Raw genomic sequence first — 22,699 nt, 5'->3', positions numbered from 1 at the left:
TCTCTTCAACCTTATTACTAGTGCATTATATCCTATGACACTTCTAATAAAGCAGATGGCATATCTGTCATATTTGTGATAAAGTAACTGTCCATGACACTATAAATCAGAACCCAAGTCTTTTGTCAAGGGTGATCCCTAATAATTAAAAGCAGTCCATAATCACACCATTATAGTCAAACACTTTACAGTAGTCAATGCAAGATTGCACTGGGATATTGGAGAGAAATTAAGAGAAACTCAGTTTTAAACAAGCATTGGCAAAGTCAATAGGTCTTCCCTAAGTATTGCCAATATGTATTAGTTGCTTTGCCAATATGTATTAGCCATGTTGCACACCAGCTTAGCTGCTGTTCAGCCTGGCTAAAAGTTAGTGGGGTAAAGGAGAGTGGTGTGGAGTGGAGTGTTGTAAAGTAGAGTAGAGTGGATTGTTATGGACTGTCGAGTGGCGTGGAGTAATGTAGAGTTGAGTGATATACTGTAAAGTGGCATTTCATGGAGTGGCGTGGAGTGGCATGGAAGTAGTAGAGTGTCATAGAGTGGAAGGAAGTGGAGTAGAGTTGAGTGGCTTAGAGTGTCAGAGTGGAGTAGAATGGCATGGAGTGGCACAGAGTGTTGTGGAGTGGTGAGGAGCAGAGTGAAGTAGCATAGAGGGTGTTGCGAAGACTGTTGTAGAGTAGATTGTTGTAGATTGGAGTGGCATAGAGTGGAGTAGTATAGAAGAGTGGAAGGCAAAGAGTGGAGTCAAGTGTTATAGAGTTGAGTGGCATAGAGTAGAGTGGAGTGGCATAGAGTGGAGTGGCATAGAGTGGAGTGGCTTACAGTGGAGTGGCATATAGTAAAGTGGTGTAGAGTAGCACAGAGGTGTATTGGCACAGAACAGAGTGGCGTGGAGTGGGGTAGACTAGAGTAGTGTGGATTGGCATAGAGTAGAGTGGTGTAGAGTGACGTACAGTGGAGTGGAACAGAGTGAAGTGGCATAGAGTGGAGCAGAGTGTCATAAAATAGAGTGGAATATAGTGGCTTGAGTAGCTTAGAGAGAGTTGCGTTGAGCGTCGTAGAGTGAGGTGATGATGTAGAGTGGAAAAGATTGTTGTAGAATGGAGTATAGAGTCGTAGAGGGTCATAGAGTGGAGTAGAGTTTAATGGAGTAGAGCATCATAGAGTATCATAAAGCTGAGTATCATAAAGTGTGGTGCTGTAGAAAGGCCTAGAGTGAAGTGGCATAAAATACAGTGTGCAGAGTAGATTTGGCGTAGAGTGCAGTGGCATAGTGTGCATTGGTCTTGAATAAAGTGGTGTTGAGTGCATTGACGTAGAGTGCAGTGATGTCGAATTGCAGTGACATAGAGTACAGTGGTGCAGGGTAGAATAGAGTGGCGTAGAGCACAGTGATGTAGAGCACATTGATGTAGTGCGCAATGGTGTAGAGTAGAGTGGCATAGAGTGCAGAGTAGAGTGTTGTAGAGTGCAGTGGTGCAGAGTAGAGTGGTGCAGTGTAGAGAGCCAAAGAGTAGAATGGCACAGAGTGGAGCAGCACAGAATACAGTGGTGCAGAGTAGAACAGTGGCATAGAGTGCAATGGTGTTGAGTGGTGTTGGGTGGCGTAGCGTGCAATGGCGTAGAGTGCAGACTTGCAGAGTAGACTGGCATTGGGTTCAGTGGTGGAGAGTGCAGTCTTGCAGAATAGAGTGTTGTAGACTGGCGCAGAGTACAGTGGTGCAGTGTAGAGTGGCGTAGACTAGAATGGCGTACAGTACAGTGGTGTAGAGCAGAGTGGAGTACAGTGCAGTAACAAAGTGCAGTGGTGTAGAGTGGCATAGCTTGCAGTGGCATAGTGTGCAGTGGTGCAGAGTAGAATGGTGTTGAGTTCAGTGGCCAAGACTGCAATCTTGCAGAGTAGAGTGGCAGAACTTAAGTGGCATGGAGTAGAGTGGCATAAAGTAGATTGGCATAGATTAGTGTTGCACAGATTTGAGCAGCGCTGAGGAGAGTGGCACAGAGTAGAGTGGTGCAGAGTAGAGTAGCACAGAGTAAAATAAGATGGTGTAGGGTCCAGGGGCATAAAGTGCATTGGTTTTCAGCAAAGTGGTGTTGAGTGCATTGGTGTAGTGTGTAGTGGTTTACAATAGAGTAGCATAGAGCAGAGTGGTGCAGAGTAGAGTGGCACAGCATAGAGCGAAGTGGCATAGAGTGGTGAAGAGTGGAGTAGTGTGGTGTAGAGTGCAGTGGCATGGAGTGCAATGGCATAGAGCAGATTGTTTCAGAGTAGAGCAAAGTGGCATAGACTGGAGTGGTGCAGGTTGAGTGGAGTGGTAGAGGGTAGAATGCAGTATCATAAAGTTGTGCCACGAAGCGCAGTGGCATAAGGTGGTGCAGACTAAAATGGAGTGAGGCAGCATGGAGTAGGGCAGCATAGAGTTCACTGACGTAGAGTAGATTGTTTCAGAGTAGAGGTAAGTGGTGCAGATTGGAGAGGTACAGGGTAGAGTTGAGCAGTGCAGGATAGAGTGCAGTGGCATAGAGTGCATTGGCATAGGGTTTAGTGGTACAGAATGCAGTGTTGCAGAATAGCGTGGCATAGAGTGGATTGGTGTACAGTGGACAGGTGCAGAGTAGAGTTGAGTGGCCTAGACTGGACTGGTGTTAGGTCAGTGGCAAAGAGTGCATTGGTCATAGCAGAGTGGGGTAGAGTGCACTTGCATGGGGTAGAGTGGTGCAAAGCAGACTAGGGAGGCATAGAATGAAGTGGCGTAGAGTGCCACACCAGACACTAGCAGTGCGGTATCTGGTGTGACACACATTGGTCAAATAGTATAAAAACTATAGCCCAGATTTACAAGAAAGTGGTGCATCTATCTTGATGCGCCACTTTTCTTGCGTCGCCCCACCCCACCTAACGATACCATACTTGCACAATATTTACTATATGGCACACCATGGTGGTCATTTCCACAATAGAGTCATATTTTATGACGGTATTGTGGCGCTTTGCAGCATTAGCGCCATAATGGCGCTACTGCAGCAAAGCACTAGGGAGGCCCATAGGTTACTATAGGTCTGTCACTTTTAAAGCCAGCCCTGTGCACACCTATCATTTCCAACACTTGAAGTGGTGCTGATTAATGTGGTGCAAAATGCCTGCATAGTGAAAGAAGATGGAAGCTCAAATGCTTGGCAATGTATAGGTTTTTTTCTGAAATGGGAACATTTCATGAGATGATTTAGAACTACCTTAACACCAAATTCCCCAGTACACCTGCCCCAAAGAACTTTACAAAGATCCACGAAGATCATTTCTGTAATAGCCCTCATAACTAACATACCTGAAAACAACCTGTTTTGACCAGTGAACCAGGCTAGTAATGGTTGAACACTTTCCCTCCTTCTTGTATGAATCTACTAGACAAGACAGGGAAATTTCAACTGTGTATAAGAGTTATATCAAAGCTCTTAGGCAGGAGTGTTGAACATATCTCGAGAAGGGCCAGATCATGCTAGATTTTCACAATATTCAATTAGAATACATGCACATTGAATTGATCTATGTTAATTATATTTACATAGTTGGCATGGATTCAGTCCTCCTGGATCTATGCTTAACATCTCTGCTGGTATGTTGTGATAGGAAGATTTTCTCCCTGCTCCGGGTTCAATAACCACAATAACATCATCACTATTCTCACCTATAGAGGCCGACTAGATCTTTTGACTTGGATAAGAGTGTAGAAGTCAGAATCATTCCATTACAAATCAATGACATAAACCATGAACAATTCTAAACACTGTTCACATATATGGTGAGCAAAACTAAATTATAAACACACATGAAAACCATAGGCTGACCTAAGCGTCTGAAAAATTTACCCTACTAAACAGCAATACTTTTAATCACTCTAAAAGAATAATATAAATTAGCAAAAACACAAAATGCACATTATTATTAGAATTCAGAGCAGATGATGGTGACATCAGTAAGTCATCAAAATCAGTTTTAATCAATTTCAGAATTTCAGGGCTGGGCCATTCCTATCACTAACATGAATTTAGATTTACATTTATGGGAACGGACTAACACATGCGGACAAAATAAACGAAGGACAAAAATAATGTGGAAAATCAACCAAGGCACTTCTCTATTAAAATACGCTGGTGTAATTATCTAAGCTAAGGGAAACGAGAAATCACATTTAATTAGACCTCTCCTCATGGGGCATCAGATAGCAATGTCTCCTCAGGGAGGACAGTCACCTTCTTCTGACGTCAGTTGACAGCAGCATCAGGACAGTGCAGAACACGGGCTGCACATAGAACACATCAGCAGTTCAGAATTAGTTGGGCTTATTAGTACTGAACTTCATAACAGAATAAGGCAGTTATGACTAACATGAGAAAACTCATCTGGGGACTTAAAGAAACAGAGGGTGACAGCCGACATAAACAGGGTTCTGAACAACTTCGAGGCAGGAGTGAACTAACACAAACTAACTTCCACAAGAACTAACTCTCAGTCATATTTCCTCACTAATTAGAAGTATGCATGATCTATTCATTGGTCCTTCACCTGAAATCTGATGCCTCACTTTAGGGGTCAGATTCAGTGTCCAATGGCTGTCAATGGCACCATCACATTTGCAACAATTCAAAATTTTCTCAGCAAAAATGCATTGTCATTTCAATGATTTCACACTGTTCTGACAAATTATTACATTCTCTAGTTATTTTTTACTTGAGCGTTTTCTCTCACATAACTAAATCTGTTTCACATAAGAATCTTGAGTTTCCTGTCTTGTCGACAGCTAGAACAAATAATGCAACACTGTTAATTCTGAAACATGTTTTTTGCCTTCAATACAATATAGGACATTCAACATCACATCAGCAGCCTAAACAAAGAATTTAGGTCAGAGGGAGCAGAATAAACAAGGGATTTTCCGTTACTGCTGCAAAATGAATCTTTCAGGCCTAGTGAAACTAAAAAAGCCTTAATGCATATTCATACATTAAATACATTAATAAACCTATTGCACACCATACAATTCATTATTATGTAATTGCAACCATCTTCTTCTTCACTCTTCTTCTTGACTCTTCTCCTCTTCTGTTCTTCCTTTCTCCCCTCTCCCTCTGTAACCCCCCTCCTCTATCTTTTCTCCCCTCCCCTCTACCTGACCCCCCCACCCTCTGCTTTCCCGACACCACCTCCTGCTCCGCCCCGCCCCCGCTCCCATTCGTCGCCCCCCTCCCGCCCCCAGCTGACCCCTCCTCCCCCCTCCCTCTTATGATGAAGGCGCGCCAAAGGAAGCCCATCTGCGCCATTCCGCACCTGGACCTTACCCAGTGCCACGACCCCTGGCCCCCAGCACTCCCAATCCCCACAGCACCACTACGATCCCTACACCCTCCACGCCCTCAACCCGGGGCGCTCCAGTACCTGCTTCCAAGCCAACCCTAAACGCACCCATGTACCCTTCGCATGCCTCACCTGCAAACTCACCTTCCACCGCGAAACCACCCCGTCCGCCAGCCCACGCGCCAACAACCACCTCAAATGCATCCTGATCAACGCACGCTCCGTCCACAAGCACGCCGTTGAACTATGGGACCTCCTGGACTCCACTGCACCGGACGTCGCCTTCATCACTGAGACATGGATGAACGCCTCTTCGGCCCCCGACATCGCCATCGCCATCCCCGATGGCTACAAGATCTCCAGGAGAGACCGCTCCAACCAAGTCGGTGGAGGAATCGCCATCGTCTTCAAGGACTCCATCAACGTCACCACCTCCACCGGAGAAACCCCCCTCGCCGCCGAACACCTGCACTTCCTGATCCACACTGACCCCAGGACCACCCTCAGAGGAACTCTCATCTACAGACCCCCTGGACCACGCGCCCTCTTCAGCGACTCTATCACTGACTTCATCTCCCCGCACGCCCTTGCCTCGCCGGACTACATCCTCCTCGGTGACCTCAACTTCCACCTGGAACAGAACAACGACCCCAACAACACCGCCCTGCTCGCCAACCTCGCCAACCTCGGTCTCAAGCAACTGGTGAACACCCCCACCCACATCACCGGACACACGCTCGACCCCATCTTCTCCGCCAGCAACCACGTATCCTTCAGCCACTCCTCCGTAATACACTGGACCGACCACAGATGTGTCCACTTCACCTTCCAACGCGAGACTCGCCACCTCCGCACACAATCCATCCCACGCCGACATTGGAACAAAATCCCCGCGGAACAGCTTCTCTCCACTCTCAGCGACAACCAACCCACCTTCTCCACCGACCCCAACGACGCAGCCCTCAGGCTTACGCATTGGATCACCAACTGCGCAGACAACCTCGCTCCCCTCAGACGCCTCCCAAGACAGACTAACACCAAAAAACCTCTCTGGTTCACAGACACCCTCAAGGAATCTAAAAAAAACTGCCGCACCCTCGAGAAAGCCTGGCGCAAGGACCACAACGCAGAGAACATGTCTGCCCTCAAGAACGCTACCCGCGAACACCACCAACTGATCCGTGCCACCAAAAGAAATTCCTTCACAGACAGACAGGACAAGAACACTCACAACAGCAAAGAACTCTTCAACATTGTCAAAGAGCTCTCCAACCTCAACGCCAACACCATCACGCCCTCACAAGACCTCTGCAACTCCCTCGCCACCTTCTTCCATCGTAAGATCACCGACCTTCACGACAGCTTCGGTCACCAGACCCAGCCAACCACCACAGAACCTGCAACCCCAGCCATCACCCTCAACGCCTGGACTCACATCAACACGGAAGAGACCAAAGCCACCATGAACTCCATCCACTCCGGTGCCCCCTCGGACCCCTGCCCACACTTCATCTTCAACAAAGCCGACGACATCATCGCCCTGCATCTCCAGACCATCATCAACAGCTCGTTTGCTTCTGCCACCTTCCCCGAGAGCTGGAAACACGCCGAAGTCAACGCCCTACTGAAGAAACCTACGGCGGACCCCAGCGACCTGAAGAACTTCCATCCCATCTCGCTCCTCCCCTTCCCTGCCAAAGTCATAGAGAAGACCGTCAACAAGCAACTTACCAACTTCCTTGAAGACAACAACCTACTCGACCCCTCTCAGTCCGGATTCTAAGCCAATCACAGCACAGAAACCGCCCTCATCTCAGTCACAGACGACATCAGAACTCTGATGGACAACGGAGAAACAGTCGCCCTCATCCTCCTCGACCTCTCGGCTGCCTTCGACACCGTCTGCCACCGAACCCTAATATCCCGCCTCTGCTCCACCGGGATCCAAGGACAGGCCCTGGACTGGATCACCTCCTTCCTCTCCAACCGCTCCCAAAGAGTCTACCTCCCACCTTTCCGCTCAGACCCCACCGAGATCATCTGCGGCGTCCCACAAGGCTCCTCGCTCAGCCCGACTCTCTTCAATGTCTACATGAGCCCCCTCGCCGACATCGTATGCAAACACAACATCAACATCACCTCCTACGCCGACGACACTCAGCTGATACTCTCCCTCACTAAGGACCCCACCAGCGCCAAGACCAACCTGCAAGATGGAATGAAAGACGTCGCAGAATGGATGAAACTCAGCCGTCTGAAACTGAACTCAGACAAAACGGAAGTCCTCATCCTCAGACACACCACGTCCGCCTGGGGCGACTCCTGGTGGCCCACGGCCCCTGGCACCGCATCAACCCCCTCTGACTACGCACGCAACCTCGGATTCATCCTGGACCCACTTCTCACCATGACCAAACAAGTCAACGCCGTATCATCCTCCTGCTTCCTCACCCTTCGCATGCTCCGAAAGATCTTCCGTTGGATCCCCGCCGACACCAGAAAGACAGTGACCCACGCCCTCGTCATGAGCCGCCTGGACTACGGCAGCACCCTATACGCAGGAACCATCGCTAAACTCCAGAAACGTTTGCAGCGAATTCAAAACGCCTCCGCCCGCCTCGTCCTCGACATACCCCGCAACAGCCACATCTCCGCCCACCTGAGACACCTGCACTGGCTTCCAGTCAACAAAAGGATCACCTTCCGACTCCTCACCCACGCACACAAAGCCCTCCACAACAAGGGACCCGAATACCTCAACCGTCGCCTCAGCTTCTACACGACCACCCATCAACTTCGCTCCGCCAACCTCTCGCTCGCCACCGTCCCTCGCATCCGCCGCACCACGGCAGGTGGGAAATCCTTCTCCTACCTGGCGGCCAAGACATGGAATTCCCTCCCCACCAACCTCAGGACCACCCAGGACCACCTCGCATTCCGGAGGCAACTCAAGACCTAGCTCTTCGAGCAGCAGTAACCCCATCCCCCTAGCGCCTTGAGACCCGCACGGGTGAGTAGCGCGCTTTATAAATGCTTGTGATTTGATTTGATTTGATTTATTTATGACATGTTAGAACAATTTAAATGTGCATTTATTTTTCTGCACACACGTAACTTACGTTAATGGAATAATTAATTCTGTATACAATTAGTTCATGTTCATTTAATACTTTCAATTATTAATCTACATCTTAATAAGGGCACTCTTACATTAACTAATTTTAGTACTTCATTTGAAATGAATGCAAACCTCTTATATTAAAACATAGCGGGTCATTCCGACCCCGGCGGGCGGCGGAAGCCGCCCGCCTGGCGGGAACCGCCAGAAGACCGTACCGCGGTCAATTGACCGCGGCGGTCATTCTGACTTTCCCGCTGGGCCGGCGGGCGACCGCCAGAAGGCCGCCCGCCGACCCAGCAGGAAAGCCCCTTCAACAATGAAGCCGGCTCCGAATGGAGCCGGCGGAGTTGAAGGGGTGCGACGGGTGCAGTGGCACCCGTCGCGATTTTCAGTGTCTGCAAAGCAGACACTGAAAATCTTTATGGGGCCCTGTTAGGGGGCCCCACGACACCCGTTCCCGCCATCCTGTTCCTGGCGGTAAGAACCGCCAGGACCAGGATGGCGGGAAGGGGGTCGGAATCCCCATGGCGGTGCTGCTTGCAGAGCCGCCATGGAGGATTCCTTTGGCAAGGGGAAAACTGGCGGGAAACTGCCGGTTTCCCTTTTCTGACCGCGGCTTTACCGCCGCGGTCAGAATTGGCCTGGAAGCACCGCCAGCCTGTTGGCGGTGCTTCTGCGGTTGTTGGCCCTGGCGGTCGATGACCGCCAGGGTCAGAATTACCCCCATAGTGTTTAATACGAATGGTGGTCGTATGGTTCATCATAATTGAAACGTGCACATTTTGCAACTCACGTTATTTTCACTGTTTTACTTTTAAATGCTGGTTAATTCATCACCATATACTAACTTCTATGCCACTAATAGATTAACAAAATCCAATTTGTCTCAGTCCCTCCTCTGACGTATGCCGTCACAAAATAACTTTGCTCATTACAATGAGAAAAAAAATCAAATATGCCAAGATCTAGTTTTGCGATACTTGTCAATTCTCTTCATCATCATCGTCTCCATCTCTACTCCTTCCCTCCTCTGTTTATTCTTTATTCTTTGACTTTTCCAGAAATTGTAAGCTTTGTCAAATCCAAGTGCACAAGTTATGCACACAGTCACAATCAAAAAAGGTTTCAGGCTCATCTTCACAAAACCATTTCCCAAGTTTCCAAACCAAGATCCTACTTTTGGGAATCCTTCACTTATTGTCTCCCAAACATTTCCCTCTTTTAAGTCATTGTAAGTAATTTTTCAGACTTGTCAGATTAGATAAGAATCTCCTTAGCTCCCTGTTTCCATTAAGAATGTAAGTGCAGCAGTGCTGTGACTTTAAAACTCAGCAGACTCTGCCTTCCTTTGCTAAAAGGTTGTGTAATGCAAGGCAATTCTGGAGAATCATAGACCACGCCGCAACCATTTCTGTGTCCATAAGGAGCATTGCACCTGAAAAATCAGTTGCCATTTTATCTTCAATTGTTGATAACTTCCTTTTCTTTATGTCATTCAAGATTACACCCACTGATGGAATAAAAGCTCAAAAAATATCACCTGTAATCTCTGAACTACTTGCTCCTCTTTTAAATCTCATTTTAGGTCTCTCAATCTCTGCTGGATTGTCAATGTTGCCCACCTGATAGATCTTCGGAAAAAACACTCTTAAATAACATGTGCCAAACCAGCCTTTTGGCAACTTGTAATAAGCGTTCAGACCACAGATGTAATAGACACCAGGTACAATGGGATTTTGTCCATTTAGCATACAATCCCATATATTCTTGAACAGGAACACATCAGCATTCACTCATTCCTACAAACTTCTTATCAGCTTTGATTGCGGCCTATATATACAAAGCTTCCCTACTTGTTGGCAATCTAAAGCTAAGCGTCCCTGTATTTCAGGTGTGTTGTTAACTGATTACTTCTTGCTAACTATACCCTCATCTAACTTTTCTTTCATTACCTTTCTTCTGTCATCTACTTGATTAATGAACTCCTTTTCTACCTGTGTAAGAAGACATGTTAAGTTATTCCAGTGTGCATATGCTGTGCCAAAAGTCAGTGTAGGCTCAAATAATTCCCCTACTATATCTATGTTTCTAACCTTTGCAATGCTGCTGGTTAATGGAAACAAAGGAGAAAACTAAATCTTAGTTAAAATAGAAGTACTGAGTGTACTCTTGATTGTACAAGTGTGCTAATAACAAACTGCAACTAATCCCATACGTTAGTGGTAAGCTATGAAATGTGATCCCTACTTGCACTGACAAAGGAATTTTTGCACAAACATTACAATCACACACATTCATCGTGTCCACATACTCATACAGCAAACTATATTAAACATTGGAAGATAAGTCTTCCTTTGTGTCATCTAAATGAAGCAATGCCTCCTCCTTATAAAACTTATCCTTCTTGAATGTTGTCATTTTCTGCACTGGAATTGCTGTACTTTGCACCTCTGTTTCACAGAAACACTCATTTACGCAATCATACATACTATAATTCAACCCATGCACACATATTTACATCTACTGTGTTTGCCCTGTCCAGGATTCATGGCTTATGTAGAGTCATAGGAGAAATAAATAAAAGAAAAAAATGTGAGGACAAAAATAAAAAAACTGAACAGCTTTTCAAAGTCTTTGCACTATTTACAGTAGTTCTCAATCTTCAAGGAAGTTCTTCAAGATTCAACTAAAGCTCTCAAAAATAGTTAAATGTTCATTTTCAATAGAACACAGTTTGCTTATCTGTACTTCCAGAGTGTAATGTCTTTGTTGTTCAATTAGCAAGGTTATTTCAAAACTCAGTTCAAATGCGATTTCAAGTTCCAGAATGTTCATTTGAATTCTCATGGTCGAAACAAAAGGCCATAAACCCATTCTCCCATTCATTTGTGACAAGGTAGACCCATTCAGATGAAGAGTATCTTCGACTTGGTACTCTTTTCCTTTTTGTTCTCCTTACAGCACCATCTTCATCTTCACTCTGATTTGACTCTTTGATTGCTTCTCTTATTGGTCGGAATTTATCAGCAACCAGTTCATGTGTAGCTGCAGGCCATTTATCTCCTTTCAATGTTCTCTTTTAGGGCTCAACTACTTTTGCAACGTTTGCTGTGCTGACAGGAATCAGCTGACTTTGACTTTGCTCTCATGCACTCTTGTCTGCATGCAGGCTGCTTACAGATTCACCACTTTCCACAATCTCTGCTTCAGCCACTTGTTCAGTCCTTACAGCGTGGCCAAGTCAAACCCCTTCTTCTTCAGCATTCGCTCTTGCAGGATCAGACTCTGTGTTTTCAAGAGGAAAAGCCTTGCTTGTGCGGCTTGCGTGGATCCAGTTCAGAAAACTAGCACACATCACAGCACTTGTAGTCACCAAGGTAACTTGAAATGGATCTTTCTACCTTGCCTCTTGGCACATCTTGCTGACATGCTTCTTCATTAATATCCAGTCAGCAGTGACACTGTTCTTGAGCCATTTGAACTGTTGCTGTTTCAACCACATCAGCCAGACCTTTGCAGTAATCCAGCACTAAGTCATCTGTTAGGTTCACAAGTGCATTTGCAGGTACTGCTGTGGATCTCACTGCACGGCCCATGAGAATCTCGTGGGAAGGCAGTCCTGTCTTCCTGTCAAGGGTGCTTCGCATGCTCATTAGGACAAGTGGCAATGCATCAGGCCATTTCAACATTGTAGAGGCACACACCTTTCCCAATCGAGCTTTCAGTGTTCCATTCATTTGTTCCACAAATCCAGATGCCTCTAATCTGTAACTGGAGTGCCATTTTTGCTCAGTGTTCAGTGCTGCACACAACAACTTTATGAGCTCATTATTAAAATGAGTTCCTCGATCTTATTCCAAAGAAGTCAGGAACCCATACCTTGGTATCAGTTCCCTGAGCAGCAGCTTAGCTACAGTGAGACTATAATTCCTACTTGTTAGATGCGCCTTAATCCCATGGGAGAACACACATACAATGACCAATATATACTTCAATCCATTACAAGCAGGCATCTCAATGAAATCAAGTTGCATTCTGTTAAAAGGACCTCCTGATCTACCTATGTGGCTCAAATTAACCATTTGTTGGCATGTAACACATCTGTGACAAACTGCTTCTGCAACCAATCTAAATCTGGTGTTGTACCATGTCTGTTTGAAAATGTGAGTCATTGCAACTCTGTTGAGATGAACCTGACCATGATAATACCTAGCCATTGAGTTCAACAAACAATCTGGCAACAGAACGTTCTCTTCATTTGAAATACAGACAACATCTCCCTTTCTTTGAACATAACCTGCTTTTATCCAACCTCTGTGTGTTTCCTCTGTTGCTTTTTCCTGCAATCTCTTAATTTCATCCCAAGTATCATTCACTGACATCAAGAAATGTTTATTTGTCTCACTGTTGTCACTTTCTCCACTCCACTCTTCATAGAAGGTGATGCAGTGGAGTGCACAAAATCTGGCAATTTGATCAGCCTAGGCACTGTCCAACGAGACATAATTATTCAATTTTTGGTGGGCTAAACACTTTACCACTGCAATCTTCTCAGGTAACTATAAAGCATTCAACAAATTATGAATTTTTTCTCCATTTTGAATGAGTGATTCTGACACGGTCGTAAAACCTTGCTTTTGCCATAACTGCCCGAAATCATGCACAGCACCAAATCCGTATTGACTGTCTGTGAATATTGTCACCTAGAGCTGGTCTGACACACAGCACACTCTTGTACGAGCAACCAGTTCAGCTACCTGGGCAAAATTGACTCCTCGAATCCATGAGGCTTCAACCACTCCTGAGAGGGTTCAGACTGCATCACCAGCTCTCAGAGTACCTTCACTGTCTCTTAAACAGGAACCATCAACAAAAAACAACTTGGTCATTCTCCTCTATAGCAGTATCCTGAATCTCAGGTCTGGACTTAGTGCACAGTTCAGTGACATTGAGGCAGTCATGTTCCATTTCACTAACATCGTTTGAATCATCAACATTTACAGGCATTAATGTGGCAGGGTTTAAAAGCGCACACCTCTTGACAGTTGCATTGGCAGATCCAAGGATCAATAGCTCATAACAGGTAAGACGGGCATTAGTCAAATATTGAGTTTTAGACCGGGTCAAAAGCACCTCAAATGAATGTGGGACATAAACAGTTAAAGGGTGTCCCATCACAATGCCTTTTCATTGACTTATGCTCACACCAGCGCTGGCTACAGCTTTTAAACAGCCAGGCAAAGTAGCAGCGACAGGATCCAATGTGGCAGAAAAATATGCACTGGTTTATTTGTTCCTCCATGTGACTGTGTCAAAACAGAAAGAGCACAACCATCACCTTCATGACAGAACAGTGCAAAACCTTTAGTGTAATCAGGCCTTCCTAAAGCTGGAGCTCTGCACAAACTCTCTCTCCACTCAGTGAAAGCTTTCATGCATACTTCATTGAAGGGGGCTTGGTCAGTAACTTCTTTGTGTGTCAACTTCTGCAACGGTTTTGGAAACTACTGAAAAATTAGGGATCCATTGGCGACAATAGCTAACCATGCCCAAAAACATTCCCAAAAACATTCCCAAAAACATTCCCAAAAACATTCTGACACCTCTCTGTGCAACTGGGGGATTCAATTGCCTAACTGCTGCAACTCTTTCTCTGGAAACTTTCCTCGCACCTTTCTCAATTTGGTGACCCAAATAGTTTACTTCTTTCTGACAATACTGTAATTTAGCAGGGAAAACATTATGGGGGTCATTATGACCCCGGTGGATGGCAGTAAAATGGAGAAAAGTACTGCCAACAGTCTGGTGGTACTTTTCCCCATATTATGACATTGGCGGTAACGACCGCCGGGCTGGAGTCTTCAGTCTCCAGCCAGGTGGCGGTCACCAGCCTGCCTGCGGGATTATGACCCCGCCTACCGCCATGGTTTTCGCGGTATCCTTACTGCCTCGAAAACCATGGCAGTAGGCACTATCAGTGCCAGAGAATTCCTTCCCTGTCACTGATGGAGGAGTTCCCTGCCCCACTCCCCCTCCCCTTGTTTCCCCCAACCCCCTCTCACTCTCCAGCCCCCCCTCGATAGACATGCACCTTCACTCACCAACGTACACACGCATACACACACTCATACCCACATTCATTCATGCATGCATACATCCATTTACACACACATCCATACACACTGACATACATACATACACACATGCATGCACATATCACAACATACACCCACGCACAGACATACACACATGCCCCCACACACAACACCCCCACCCCCTCCTCTGTCGGAGCACCCAACTTACCTTTTGTGAGGGGGTCCTCCAGCAGGAGATGGGACGCTGCAGCCAGCAGCAGCGTCCGCCAGCAGAACACCTCCAGGTCGTATCATGGGTCATGATACGGTCTGCGGCAGTCTACTGGCGTGGTGCTGCTTCTGGCAGCACCACCACCTTACCGCCATCTGCCGGCATGACCACAGCCAGATTTCAGCCATCCTTATGGCGGAAATCCGGCTATGGTCAAAACCTGGCTGATGGCTGGCAGCCACGGCGACGGTCTTTTGGCGGCCGTCGCCGCAGCGGTTGGCGGTTATTACCACCAATGTCATAATGAGGGCCTATGTTTGTTTCCACCCAAATGATTCAATAACGCTATAAATCTTGTCGGCAAGCTTCATGTGTATTAGACGCAACAATCAGGTCGTCAATATACTGCACTAAAGCAGACTGAAACGGCATGTTCAAAGACTCTAAGTTCTTCTTCAAAATCTGATTAAAAATGAACGGAGATTCCGAAAACCACTGTGGAGTGCGACACCATGAATACAGACGGTTGCCAAATCAGAATGAAAAGAGGAATTGACTATCCTCATGCAAAGGCATTGAAAAGAAAGCCTGGGACAAGTTAATAACTGAAAACCATTCTGCTTCACATGGAATCTGAAATAAAATCACTGCTGGATTTGGCACTATGGGACAACAGGATATCATCATTTTGTTCACCTTTCTCAAATCCTGAACTATGTGATATTTCACACTTGACTTTCTCAATCCCTTAATTGGTGAATTACATGGGCTGCCCGTTACTTCTTTTAACACTCTCTGCTCAACAAAATCTGCAATTACTAATACCTTCAATCACTTCTGGGCTCATGTTATACTGTGGTGTTCAGGGGAAAATTGCATTGGGCTTTACAGTCACTTTGACTTGTTCAACACCTCAGATAAGCACAATATATTTTCCAGAAAGATCCCAAACTCTCACCACTACTGTCTCTTGTAATTAATCATGGCAGGAAACAATGGAATATGAGTATTCATCTCATCAGTTTGACTGGAAGTCTCATCATCGCTAGTAGTTTGAATTGCTATCCCTTCCTATGTACAAGTAATGCAGCATTTTAATTTGCATAGCAAGTCTCTTCCTAACAGACTTACAGGAATTGAATCGCAAACCACGAATCAGTGCAGGCCCTCAAATGCTCCTCTCTTACCTGGAATGGGCTCTGTAATGGGATTTACCAAATGCTGGTTCGCTATTCCAACAACCTGAACTGTTCTTCCTGAAAGGGGCACATTTGGGACTTCGGCAGATCTGACAGTGTAACAAGTTGCTCTAGTGTAAACCACGAATGAAACACAAATGAAACATCATGACCCATAACACTCGCATTCACATAAGGACCAAGCTGATCTACCTCCAATGAGGCTGCCAGCACCCATTCATCCTCTTCTGAACTCTCACTCATGTATTCTCCACTCATGTCATTATCACTGAAATCAATCAATGGGTATTGTGTGATTAACTGATTCACATTTGTATTTGTTCTTTGGTTTGCGCTCTGCTGAGGAACCACTACCTGTTGCTGTGCCATCGAAGCTTGTGGTATCTGCATTTGCTGTGGGGCTTGAATTTGCTGTTGGGGAAACTGTATTTGTTGCTGGGGAACCTGAATTTGTACTGCTTCAGCAGGAACATTTATGCATTGATTTCGGGGCCTTTGAACTCTTTGATTTTGAAATTGACTAGTGTCAACCATCTGTGCAACACCACCAGCTCTCACCAAAATATTTACATTACTAAAGGGACACTCCCAGTTCCAATGTCTGACATTGCCGCACGCAGGATAAGGAAGCATTTTCTTCATGTTCTGAACATCAACCACATTCGGATCTCCTCAAATTCTATGACCTCATCCTCTATACTGAGAAACCATATTTACTTGCTGCTGTGTTCCCTGCACTCCGCCTACGTTCATCATTCGTTGCAAACCCTGCATACCTGTTACTCGGGCAGATTTGATTTGCATCACCATCACCCTTTCCCTTAACTTTTTCTGCTTCAATTCAATGTCGTCACTTCAGTCTTTTGTGTAATACCATATCTCATCAATTGGCTTTCCTTGCCAGCAAATCAAATGATTTCTAATATTGCTCATTTCAGGCTTCAATCCTTCAATGAATCTAAACACAAAATGAATTATGTCTCTCGGTTTAATATTCTCTGTGACACTGCACTGCTTGAATGTTTGCAACAATCTCTCTTAATAAGCATGAACAGACTCCTTTGTCTCCTAAGATGTCCTGTCAATCCTTTGCCAATCAATATGTTTAGGGGAAACTCTAGTTCTCAGAAACTCAGTCACGTTGTAATAAGTTTTCATCACCTCTTCAGACGGCGCACTTGTTACTCCATCTCATACGTTAGCCAATCAACACTCCTCTTCCACTCAACCCACAAATCTGCTGGAACCACAATCCCACCCTGTTCAGATCTTCCCACAAACACTTTGCAAGCTTTACAATCATCTCTGTTTGATGGTACCATTTCACTAGTTTCTCCCTCAACTTTGGATAATCATTTGTAAATGACAGTATGTCATTTGTGCTCCAAGGAACATGAACAAAATTCCCACCCAGAATTTTGCTCATTTGGCATCATTTTTACACCCCCCAGCCTGTTGCACATCATTTGAAGATGTAGTCTGCTATTTTTCTGACTTCTTTTCTTTGCCCATCTGCTTTTCCATTTATCTAATGCTCCCCATGTTTGAATACTCTGAATCAGCTCCGTAATGTTAATTTCCATTCCAAGTGATCTCATGTTCGCAATGTCTCATGAATCAAATTCAAACTGTAAATCTTCTTCAACTGCTTGGATTTATTCATTTTGATTTTGTATTTCTCAGCCAAATTTGTTAATTTCTCATAAACCTGCCCTGCTCAACATCTGCTATTCATTTTCATTGTAAGAATCTAATCTGCCATTTCAAGTGTTCCTCCAATCATCTCCTTTAATTCCAATTTTAATCTAGCCATGTCCAATGTCTTTTCTCCCTAAGGCATGTTTCCTGGAACTGATGCCCCACTCAAATTATCTAACCATTCAGTAAATTGTTGCACTGATATCCCTTGTAAACTAATGTTAATTACTTTTTCTCGAGGCATAGACTGTGGTACATAGGCTGCTCTTGAGCTATCACATAGCATGGGGGACGTGTCACATCAATCAGTGGACCAACTACATTAATTGTCTGTTTTGAACCAAAATAATTCATAGGGGTCATGGCTGGCATAGTATTGCTCAGTATCTTCATTTCTGCATTAGTTCTGAAAGGTGAATTCATTGCTGAAACTGGATTTGGAATCTGGGGACCACTCTCGTTATTAACCTGAGCATACAACATGGCTACTGGACCTATGGTTACAAGAACTGTTAATGCTTCTGGACTTGACAAATTTGTCTGACTTTCTGGGAGCATCAATCCTTTAGTTTGGCCAGTTAATCCTGTACCAAAAGCTTGATTTGACTGATTTGGGGCAACTTTCTGTTGTGCCATTACTGGTGAATACACAGGCATTATCTGTCTCTGGCTCACACATTGTGCAGGTGTCTGTACATTAAGTGTGGACTCAAACTGAGTCAGTCCTCTACCGTCTTTTCTGCTGTGCTCAACCTCCTTTCAAATCTTGGAGCCTCTTTTTGTCTCACAACTATTTCTCAAGTAGCAAGTGCTTCATATTGTGCAGATCTAGGAAGGGGCTTTGATTCATACAACACCCTCCTCAAATTCTCCAAAATGTTAAAATGAAAGGATCCGTAACAGGGAAAACCTAAAGTACCTTCCTTCTCTGTTATTTTGCACTATTGATTTACCCAAAGACATGCTGAAAGTCCATTCTCCTCCATTCTCTTGAATGCTGGTGTACCCTTAGGTCGTGTAGGCTCACCCACCCTTACTGGAATAAAAGCAACTCCTCTCAACACGCTCCTTAAAGCTTTGACGAACTTCATTTTTATACAAATGTAATTCACAAACACAAATCTATGAAACCAAGAAATAATTTTAAATCCCACAATCCTTTTCACAAGCTTTTCTCAACCTATAGAAGTGCAGTCTTGTCCACCAAACCGTGCGCAGCTTTTTTCAGCAACCGACCTATCCCAAGGCAGACCAAATGACGTTACACTTGCTTCGCTCGGTAGCTGCGACTCACTTCTGAGCTATCTCATACACCTCTCACGCAAAACCTAAATGCATATATTGCGAGCACAAAACCAAACGTGTCTGCTCACTATGGGTGGGACTCAAATGCTTTGAAAGCTGTATAGAAATTTTGACTGTGGCCTTTCACACAAACAGATACTCTTCTGGCTATGGCTTGCTCTCAAACACACATAAGATTTGACCTGAAAACCTCACTCCAGTTAGTTTGGATTTTCCTTGTGCATTTAGGATTCACCTAATACCAACCAGCAACTCACATACTCTAGGCAAAACTACTGGTATTGTCGACGGTGCTCAATCAACCAACACCTTACTTGAAGACAATAAATTAACCAGTTGTCTCCATACACTTGTACAATACTACGGAGTCTTAGGCCTCCCAGGACCCGTTAACAACAACAACCATGTGGGCAATTTTTCAGCACCAAGCGCAACATTCACTTGGAGTATACCAACTCCCCACACTCTTACTTGGAGTACGCACACTCCCTACTCACTTCATATAGCACACTTCCCTGCAATTTACCCAAAGCATTGCAAGTGCAACTTATACCATACACAAGTAACACAATGCTGGAATTTCTTCAGCCCCTACACTACATCAAGAACAAATTTTGACTTGTCTCCTCCTCACAAGACAAAATCATAACACTACTACCAAAACTATTGCCGCGTATGCCGGGAAGATTTTCTCCCTTCTCTGGGTTCAATAACCACAGACACGCAGCTGAGACACCATCGCTATTCTCACCTATAGAGGTCGACTAGATCTTTGGACTTGGCAAAGAGTGTAGTAGTCAGAATCATTCCAAATCAATGACAAACCATGTACAGTTCTGAATACCATGAACAGTTTAACACTAAATCAAACTCCAAACTGAATAAGGGTTCAAAGCTTTATTGCAATCCCAAATCAATGTCACATATATGATGCACATAACTAAATTCTAAATGTACAGGAAAACCATAGGCTGACCTATGCATCTGAAACGATTTAACCTACTAAACATCAATACTGTTAAACACTTCAAAAGAATAATATAGATTAGCAACAGCTCAATATGCACATTATTATTAGAATTCAAAGCAGATAATGGTGACATCAGTAAATCATCAAAATACAGTTTTTCTTACTCAATTGCAATGATTTCACATAATTCCGACAAAATATTACGTTCTCTAGTTATTTGTTCCTTGAGAGTTTTCTCTTACGTAACTAAATCTGTTTCACATAAGAATCCTGGGTTTCCTGTCTTGTTTGACAGCTAGAACAAATAAAGCAATATTGTTAATTCTGAAACATGTTTTTTTGCCTTCAATACAGTGGGACATTCAACGTCACATAAGCAGCCTAAAGAAAGAAGTCAGGTCACAGGAAACAGAATAAACAAGTGAATTTCCATTACTGCTGCAAAATGAATCTTTCAGGCCTAGTTCATCTAAAAAAGCCTTAATACACATTAATACATTTATTACATTAATAAACCTATTGCACTCCTTACAAATCAATATTTCTTAATTGCAACTATTTGCTATGGCATGTTAGAGCAATTTAAACATGCATTTATTTTTCTGCACAGATGTAACTCACATTGATGAAATAATTTACTCTGTATAAGTACAATTGATTCATGTTCATTTAATACTTTCAGTTATTAATCTACATCTTAATAAGAACACTCACTTCATTTAATATGAATGCAAAGCTCTCATGTTAAAACATAGGCCCATATCTATGCTGCTTTTTGCCGCAAAACTGCACTACAGCAGTTTTACGGCAAAAGGTTTAGCACCTGCTTGCATCATTTAACAACCCCAGCCAGGCGCCGTATTTATTGAATGGCGCAAGCCAGCTCTAAACTTGGGCTAGCGTCTTAGAAGAAGATGCTAGCCGGGTGTGGGTGGCGGTAGGGAAAGAGGCGGATGTTCGTCAGAAAATGACACTAGCCTGGTTAGAGGCACAAAAAAAAAGCCTCTAACCAGACTAGCGCCATTTCCTGGCGCACGACCACCAAAAACATGACACCTGTCTTAGGAAAGACAGGAATTGCGCCCACCACCCCAGTGGCCAGCACAGGAACAAGGGTCCCCTGGGCATGGCCACTGCACCATGTGCCATGCAGGGGGCACCAAGTCAGGGCCCCTGAAGGCAACAAAAAAAAAAATACTTACATGGGGTGGGGTTTCCTATCCTCTGGTGTCCCTCCGGTGGGGCGGGGGTGTTCCTGGGACTTGGGGAGCGCACCTGTGGGTCCATTCCATGGTGTTTAACTATGGAAAGGTGTCCACAGGTCCCCTAATGCCTGGTCTGACCCAGGCATTAAACTATGGCTCTAAGGAGGCTTAGCGCCATTATTTAGGCCCGGCTTCCACCTGTGCGCAATTTTTCCCCAGGTGCATAAATATGGCACTACGGGTATAGAGTCATGTTTTGGACAGGAACGCTTCCCTTGTATCTCATTGTCGCAAGGTGGGTTCACGCATCCAACAAATAACGTTAACTCCAATACTTTGACACTAGACGGGTCTAGCGTCAAAATATAAATATGGAGTTAAGTTTGCACCATCTTTGCGTCGAAAAAAAGAACACACAAACAGAGTATAAATATGCCCCATAGTGTTTAATATGAACGGTGGCCACATGGTCCACCATAATTCAAATGTTCACATTTTGCAATTCATATCATTTTCTCTGTTAGACTTTTACATGCAGGTTAATTTGTCACCATATGCTAATTTCTGTGCCACCAATATATTAACAAAATTTGGTCTCTTTCACCTCTGAACTGGTTGTAATCATTCCTTCCTAATCCCTCTCACCCATTCTGAATATTACTCTGCTACATATCCAAGTAAAAATTGCACCATGTTTCATACTTCAACTCTGCAGCCCTTATTACAAGTTAAGGGCTAAGGGACAGATGTATGAAAAAAGCCTTTTGCGATTCAGAAATAGCGATTTTTAAGAAATCACTATTTCTGATTCGCAAAATGCAATGTATCATATTTGCAATTCGGTAATAACGATTTCTTAAAAATCGCAAATGCTATTACCGAATCGAAAATTGCGATACAGCCCCCATTTGCACCTATGGGCCTGTCGGCCCATAGGTGCAAGTTGTTTGCATTTCCCAAATTGCAGATTCCTAACTGGAATTCGCAATTTGGGAAATGCAAACTCCAGGGTGCTGGGAGCCTAAGGCCCCCTCTGCTGCACTCCAAAACAATTTTGGAAGACATGTAAGGTGCACACATGCCAAAAGGGCATGTGTGCGTTACATGTCAATTTTAAAAATGCATTTTTAATGCACTTTTTTAATTTGCACAATGTTACCACCAAGGTCTACTTGGTGGTAATAGCGATTCCTTAATGCCCAATTCGCATTAAGGAATTGCTTCATACATGTGCTTAAGCAATCGCAAATAAGGACTCCTTATTTGCAATGCCACATTTAAAGAATCGCAAATTGCGATTCTCTAAATGGGGTCGCAATTTTAAGGAATCAATATTTTAGCGATTCCTTTACATTGCATTCAGAATGCCTTTCATACATTCGGAAAGACCTTTTTGCATTCGCAAATGGGCATTCGCACTGTTTGCGAATGCAAAAAGGCTTCATACGTCTGGCCCCATATTCCTTTCCCTGTGCAAATTACAGTTGTGTGATCATTACCACACCCTCGCAGTTGTGCTCTGATAGATTTGGCAGGTCAAAC

General features: G+C 44.5%; 1 protein-coding gene across 1 annotated transcript in view; it reads left to right on the top strand.

Moving 5' to 3' along the window:
* Window positions 1-22,699, top strand: part of LOC138259296 (cytoglobin-1-like) — a 253,926-nt gene that overhangs the window by 224,201 nt on the left and 7,026 nt on the right. The gene's annotated exons all lie outside the window — the stretch shown is intronic.

This window comes from Pleurodeles waltl, chromosome 9, assembly GCF_031143425.1.
Source record: "Pleurodeles waltl isolate 20211129_DDA chromosome 9, aPleWal1.hap1.20221129, whole genome shotgun sequence".
Taxonomy (NCBI): Eukaryota; Metazoa; Chordata; class Amphibia; order Caudata; family Salamandridae; genus Pleurodeles; species Pleurodeles waltl.
This window is presented reverse-complemented; position numbering and strand designations above follow the sequence as displayed.